Raw genomic sequence first — 7,393 nt, forward strand, 5'->3', positions numbered from 1 at the left:
GGAACCAAAGATGTGAGCATCAGCAACAGAATACAGGAGATGGAAGAGACAATCTCAGGTGCAGAAGANTCCATAGAGAACATGTGCACAACAATCAAAGAATTGCAATGTGCACAAAAATCAAAGAATTGCAATGGAGGAGCTAGAGAAAGTACCCAAGGAGCTGAAGGGGTCTACAACCCTATTGGAGGAACAACAATACGAACAAGTCAGTATTCCCAGAGCTCATGTCTAGCTGCATTTGTAGCAAAAGATGTCCTAGTCGGCCATCATTGGGAAGAGAGGCCCCTTGTTCTTCCAAACTTTATATGACCCAGTACAGGGGAATGTCAGGGCCAAGAAGTGGGAGTGGATGGGTAGGGGAACAGGGCAGGGGGATGGCATAGGGGACTTATGGGATAGCATTTGAAATGTAAATGAATAAAATATTTAATAAAACATTGAAATAAAATGAGACAGATATCACTCCTCCCGTTACAGTATCAAGGGTTCCTTATAAACTAAGGTGGCTGCAAATATTCTAACCATTCACATTCACAGACTATTAACCTGGAAAAAAATGAAAGGTCCAGAATAATGTTTGCTTCTTCCCTTTTGTATTTGAATTGCAAATTGTATACAAAACCTTTACTTTGAAAGGGCAAGCATGGGCCAGAGGGATAGCTTAGCACATAAAAGTGTTTGCTGTGCAATCTCGTGGGCCAGGCTTCTCATGCTATCACCCAAGTAACATCCAGCACAATTAGCTCTACCCATGGAAGATCCAGCAGCTATTTCTTCTCCTCATGTGTTTATAAATGAACATACATGTGTATATGACGTGACACACATGTGTGTATATGCACACTCACAATACACAGAAAGTACAGACATAAATAAATAAAATAGGGCACATCATTAAGAAGTCTTCACCTGCATTTCATTTGTTAGTTATAATTAAGTAACTTAGTTCCTCGTAGCTGCTTGTTAAAAATGTATAATCCAATTAGAAGAATAATATTTCCAGACTGAAAATTGAGGTTTTGACACTAGAAAATAATGGGTGAGTGGCTAATGAAAAAGTGTAGTTCATCTTAATACTATTTTATCAGTATTCCATGTGTGTTGTATTTTTCTTACAAACAAAATTGGCTTAGAAATTGAATACTATCTCTTTATTACACAAACTCTTTAGAAGTAGGGACACTTCTCTGCATGTTCATTCTCTCCCTTCATTGTTCTGGGAAGTTTCTCCTCTATCAGTCTGAGCCACACATTTGGCTACCTTAAATTCAATACTCAGTATACTGCTGGCTTGTGTCAGAATGTGTAAGTAATTCAAGTCTTACTGTAGCAGACTTTATCCAACAGAATACAAAAGGAGTCTCAATAGAGGTTTCAGGATAGAGAGGGAAGCATTTCAATAACATAGCATTGTTATCTATGGGCAATGGGCCAGATGTTCTAGGCACTAAGGTTATCTATAGTAATATACTGCTTCAGGTGCACAAAACAGAATCTGTCCAAATTGTTTAAATAGAAAAGAATTTGCAATGTATATACAAAATAGTTGGAGGAGCTGTAGGCATCAGATTTCTCAGGCTTTAGAAATGTTTCCCAGAATACCTCAGGGTATCTCACCCATAAGGTGCTGCTTTCTCTCTTAGGAGAAAGCCAGTTGCATTGGTTAGTTTTTGTCAACTTGACATGGGCTAGGCTTCTCTGGGAAGAGAGAGCATGAATTGAGGAATTTCTCTACTGGACTGGCCTGTGGGCATGTTTATGAGGCATTTTGTTAATTAATGATTGATATGGGAAGGCTCAGACAACTGTGAGTACTGCCACCCCTGGGCAGGAGGTCCTGGGTTGTATAACACAGCAAGATGAGAAAGCCATGAAACATAAGCAGTAAATGGTGATCTTCCAGAGTTTGTGTTTCAGTTCCTGCTACCAACTTACTGCTTGAGTTCTGAATTTCTCAATTATGGACTCTAACATAATCTGTGTCTCCACTTACCTCTATGAAAAGTAGAAAGCATATTGATTGGATAAACACACAATTATAAGCATATGATTGCCTTCACCATATTTTCTCATATATCAAGTTGAGATTCTCTTTTAAGAATTGTATCTGAGAAAAGAGAATGGTGGAGAGGGTCTTGGAGGCTTGAGGACTCTGATGAAGATTGTGGCAGCTGAGGCCACAAACTGCATCATGGAGTTTTCTTGTGTCCAACCAGAAAGTATTAAGAAACCCAACTCTGAGGACACGACGTCCAAAGACTACTACTTTGACTCCTATGATCACTTTGGCACTCACAAGGAGATGTTAAAGGATGAGGTACTTTCAATCACAAAACCACAACTCCATGATTCACAATCAGCATCTCTTCAAAGACAAGGTGGTACCGGATGTGGGCTCAGGCACAGGTATCCTCCGCATTTTTACTGCAAAGACAAGGGCCCACAAGGTTATTGGGATTAAGTGTTCCACTATCTCCAATTATGCTGTGAAGATCATAAAAGCCAACAAGTTAGACCATGTGGCAACCATCATCACGGGCAAGGTAGAGGAGGTGGAGCTGCCCATGGAGGAGGAGGGCATCATCATCAACAATTGGATGGGTTATAGCCTCTTCTGAGTCCATGCTCAACACCATGCTGCATGATCAGGACAAGTGGCTGGCACCCAATGGCCTCATCTTCCAAGACTGTGCCACCCTGTATGTGATAACCATTGAGGACAGACAGTATAAAGACTAAAGAATACACTGGTGAAAGAATGTATATGGTTTTGATATGTCCTGAATTAAAGAGGTGGCCATTAGAAAGACCCTGGTGAACGTGGTGGACCCAAAGCAGCTGGTCATCTCATAAAGGATACAGACATCTTACAATCAAGGTGGAGGATCTGACCTTCACACACACACACACACACACACACACACACACACATACACACAATCCCTGCCTTTGTCTGCAGGTGAAGAGGAATGACTACATGTATGCCATGCACTGGTAGCCTACTTCAACATCGAGTTCACCTGATGCCACAAGAGGACTGGCTTCTCTACTACTCCTGAGTCCCCATATACATACTGGAAGACAATTGTGTTCTACATGGAGGACTATCTAACAGTGAAGACTGGTAAGGAGGAGATCTATGATATCATTATAATGGGGTCCAACACCAAAAAGAAGCATTACTTAGACTTTACACTTGACCTGGACTTCAAGGATCAGCTGTGGGAGCTCTTTTGTCCTACCAACTTCCAGATGATCTGAGGAGGTGCCAGGCTGGGGATGGGCTGGGGGATGGGAGGGTACATTGTGACTGTGTTTTTCATAATGGGTATTCTTAGCCACTTTATATATACTCTATTTTTCCCAACAGTAAATGAAATGATTTCCTTTCATGCTGGGATCCATGAAAAACCTGACTTTCTATTCAAAAGTGACATCTGAATAAAAACAGTGAGTTATGCCTAAGTCCTTGTAGGAACTCACTCAAACAATTTTTTTTCTAGGCTTGCCTATAATTGTATTTATCAAATATTCATGCTTATATAGCCTTTAAATTATTTTTTAGAGAGAAAAATTCTATCACATGTATCCCTAGAAAGGAAAAGGTGAAGTGTAACTGTGGGGAGAAATCTTTTCAAATATTTTCACACAGTGAGCCTATTATAAGTGCAAGAAGATTAAAGATACAACATAACGGATGTATTTAAATGACTACAAATAACTATTTAACTAGATCTGCCTAGGGGATATCACTAGTCCCCAAATGATCAAAGGCTATTGCTACAGGCAAGGTCCAAAACCACCTGTTTCTGTAAAGAACCTCAGATGACAGCACTGATTTTATACACACATATTCCTACCTCTTGAAACAGTGATTTTAAAAAAATATGAACACTGACAGAAGGCAAACAGATTGAGAGTTAAGTCTGATTCTACCAATGCATTCTTCTCCCTTCTATAGAAATGTGATAATTCCTTAAACCCTTTACTTTGACATTATTTTCTGCAGGAAGAACAAAATTCAAGTTGTTGGAAATCAAAGGATCATCCTTGTATTTCTTACAAACAAAGACCCCACAGAGAGTATTGTCCCCTCTTAACTCATTGAGCCACTGGATTAGAATGTATTTGGCATTCTTCACCAAGAACAACTTGTGAGCATGAGACCTATAACACATTCAGAAAAGATAAGAGTTTGCCCCATCCAGGGATCCATCCCATATACAACCACCAAACCCAGACACTATTGCATATGCCAGAAAGAGTTTGCTGACAGGACCTTGGCTGTCTCTTGTGAGGCTATGCCAGTGCCTGACAAATACAGAAGTGGATGCTCACAGTTATCTATTGGATCGGACAAGGGCCCCTAATGAAGGAGCTAGAGAAAGTACCTAAGGAACTAAAGGGCCTGCAACCCTATAAGAGGAACAACAATATGAACTAACCAGTGCCCCCCCCCCCAAGAGCTGTGTCTCTAGTTGCATATGTAGCAGAGGATGGCCTAGTCAGCCATCTATGGGAGGAGAGGCCCTTGATTTTGCAAAGATCATATGCCCCAGTACAGTGAAATGCCAGGGCCAGGGAGTGGGAGTGGTTGGGTTGGGGAACAGGGCATGGGGGCTATAGGGGGCTTTGGAGATAGCATTTAAAATGTAAATGAAGAAAATATCTAATAAAATATCTAAAATATCTAATATCTAATAAAAATGAGTTTGCTATATTATCATTGGCTTTGTTTTAGGGACCATCAGACACTGCAAGACAAAATCCTCAGCACAAAGTAGACTCATTTGCCCCAGAAGGACAGAGGCCTGGGATAAGGGACAAAGCAGGAAATAGAGGAAGAGAGAGAGAAGGGGAAGATAACAAGGCAGAGGAAAGAAAAGGTGTAAGAGAGAGGGGAGGGAAGGGGAGGGAAGGGGAGGGAAGGGGAGGGAAGTGGTATTTTTCTGGTATCAGAGAATACAAAGAACTGTCTTGGAATAGAGAGAAGACAGACATGGCACATAGGAAATGGCAGTTTATAAAGGTAAAAGAGGAAACCCCGTATTAGGATGAGGGTTACTTTTGATTGGGCATGCTAATTAAGGTGGACAAAAGAGTGCTCTGATTGCTGAACCATGGTAGTGTATGGGTCAGAAAATCGCTGACAGAAGACCTAGACTCAGATGGAATGCGAAGACAAACAACATTTATTCTGCAGAAAGAGCCAGCATGCTGGGGTCAACCATTCTGCAAAATGGTGACCCCAGATAAAGGCATTACGGTATTCTTATAGAGAACCATGGGGATTCTTTAGAAGGGCTAGGTGATTGGGAAGAGTTAAAGCGGTCACATTACTTTGCTTGACTACAATGTTAGTTCTGCTATATTTAGAGAGTGGATTAGGTAACCTAAAATTTCATTGGTAAGTTCTGGAGAGGTCACTGAGGTCAATTTCTGATTGACTTGTGACAGGTGGTCAGTGGTCTGTATTCTTATGTCATGAACTTTTAACTACAGGATAAAATAGGACTGCCTAGCATTTATGGTCCATCCTGGGATAAGATATTTTTCCCATTCTTGTCATCATCCCGAGACTGTTCTATGGGAGGAGGTTTTATGACCTTAGTTCTGGATTTTCTGGCTTATATCTGGAGTAGTACCTTATGGCCTTCTATTTGAAATCAGACCTGGCCCTTAAATAGAGACAAATTGGGTTTATGTCATCTTTTTATTACTCAAACTCAGGAGGAGGTGGTAGCCAAATAAGGAAATAAACCTTGGTGGCTAGCTCTAGGAATGTAATCTAACAGTTTTTAGCCAGGCAGAGGGAATAGGGGAGAAGGACAAAGCCTGTCAGAATCATGTTTACCATGCTTAGGCTGCCTAGAATCCCTTCATTTGTTGCCTCCCCACTCCCAAATTGAGGAAAGTCACCATATTTCTCATGTCTACCTGAAGTTCTATCTTTTCATGTACGCTATTGAAAGAGTTGTGCAGCAATTGGGTGTCCTGGAGATTGATGAGCCAATGATTCCTCAAAGACCACACCATGAAAAAGACAGCATGCAAAATATTTTTAGGGGGTGGGGTGTGAAAAGACACCTCTGGGCAGGCGTGTGTGTGTGTGTGTGTGTGTGTGTGTGTGTGTGTGTGTGTGTGTGTNGAGAGAGAGAGAGAGAGAGAGAGAGAGAGAGAGAGAGAGAGAGAGAGAGAGAAAATGCTGACAGAGGATTTATAAAGGGGGTATGGAACATGCGCATACATGACTGTGACTGTGGAGACATATTGTCTTAGTTCGAGTTTTACTGCTGTGAACAGACACAATGAACAAGGCGGCTCTTATAAAGACAACATTTATTTGGGGCTGGCTTACAAGTTGAGAAGTTCAATCCACTATTACCCAGGCAGGAGCAATAAAACATCCAGGGAGGCACGGTGCAGGAGTTGCTGAGAGTTCTACGTCTTCATCTGAAAGCAAACAGGAGAAGACTTGTTCCTATGTGGATAGGAGGAGGGTGTCATTGCCCATGCCCACAGTGACCCACTCTTCCAACAAGGCCACACCTCCTAATAGTGCCACTTCCAGGGCCAAGCATATTCAAACTACCCCACTGGTCAAATTAGTGATGGTATTTCACATTTGTGTTTCATAGTGGTGCCTTACATTGGCCTCTAGTAATGATAACATTTGAAGTCTGAATGGGAGACCACCTGTTTCTGGAATGTGATCAGTTCTAACATTCCCCCCCTTTTACATGTTATAAAAAAGCAAAAAATTAGGAAAGAATGAGGTTACTATGATCTTTAGACTGCTTTCTGCTGTCTGGGATCATCAGCACCTTTGGTGACCCAAGAAAGGTAGAATGCTGGCTGAAACTGGGAAGAGCAGGCTGTCTCACTCATGGTCCAGGCTCAATACAACCATATATAGCTAGGGAAGTACATGTAACACTGGAAGAGTTTTCACCCTCTAATTTACTAGAAATTTGATGCCACAGATACATTCTATAGAGAGAACATAAAATTAAGAAGTTTAGGGGAAATTTTTTTTCTTAAGTGTACTTTTAAGAATTTTGAGCCCAAGGTCCTGGTAGTTGGGGGAGGAGAATCACAAGACCTGGGAAATGGGAGGAAGATCCCACCTTTAGTAAATGAGGAAACTTAGGCTATTGGTTTATAGGAGTACTTTTCTGGAGTCCACTTGACTTGTCAGAGGAGAATTCAAGTCAACTCAGTGAAGCTTGCTAGAATTTTTTTTTAAGTTATAAGAGATGTTTTAGATATGTTAGACTTACTGCTACTTATAATCTATACTGAAATCCTCATTGTAGAAAATGCAGTAGACTCATGCCTTTAAGTCATAGTAAAATCTTGAGGACCCAAAAATGATTTTGGGTTCAAAGAA

General features: G+C 41.1%; 1 pseudogene; it reads left to right on the top strand.

The window, feature by feature from the left end:
* Window positions 1-2,158: 2,158 nt before the first annotated feature.
* Window positions 2,159-3,264, top strand: LOC110321332 (annotated as a pseudogene).
* The last annotated feature ends 4,129 nt before the right edge of the window (window positions 3,265-7,393 follow it).

This window comes from Mus pahari, chromosome 5 (assembly GCF_900095145.1).
Source record: "Mus pahari chromosome 5, PAHARI_EIJ_v1.1, whole genome shotgun sequence".
NCBI classification, from domain to species: Eukaryota; Metazoa; Chordata; class Mammalia; order Rodentia; family Muridae; genus Mus; species Mus pahari.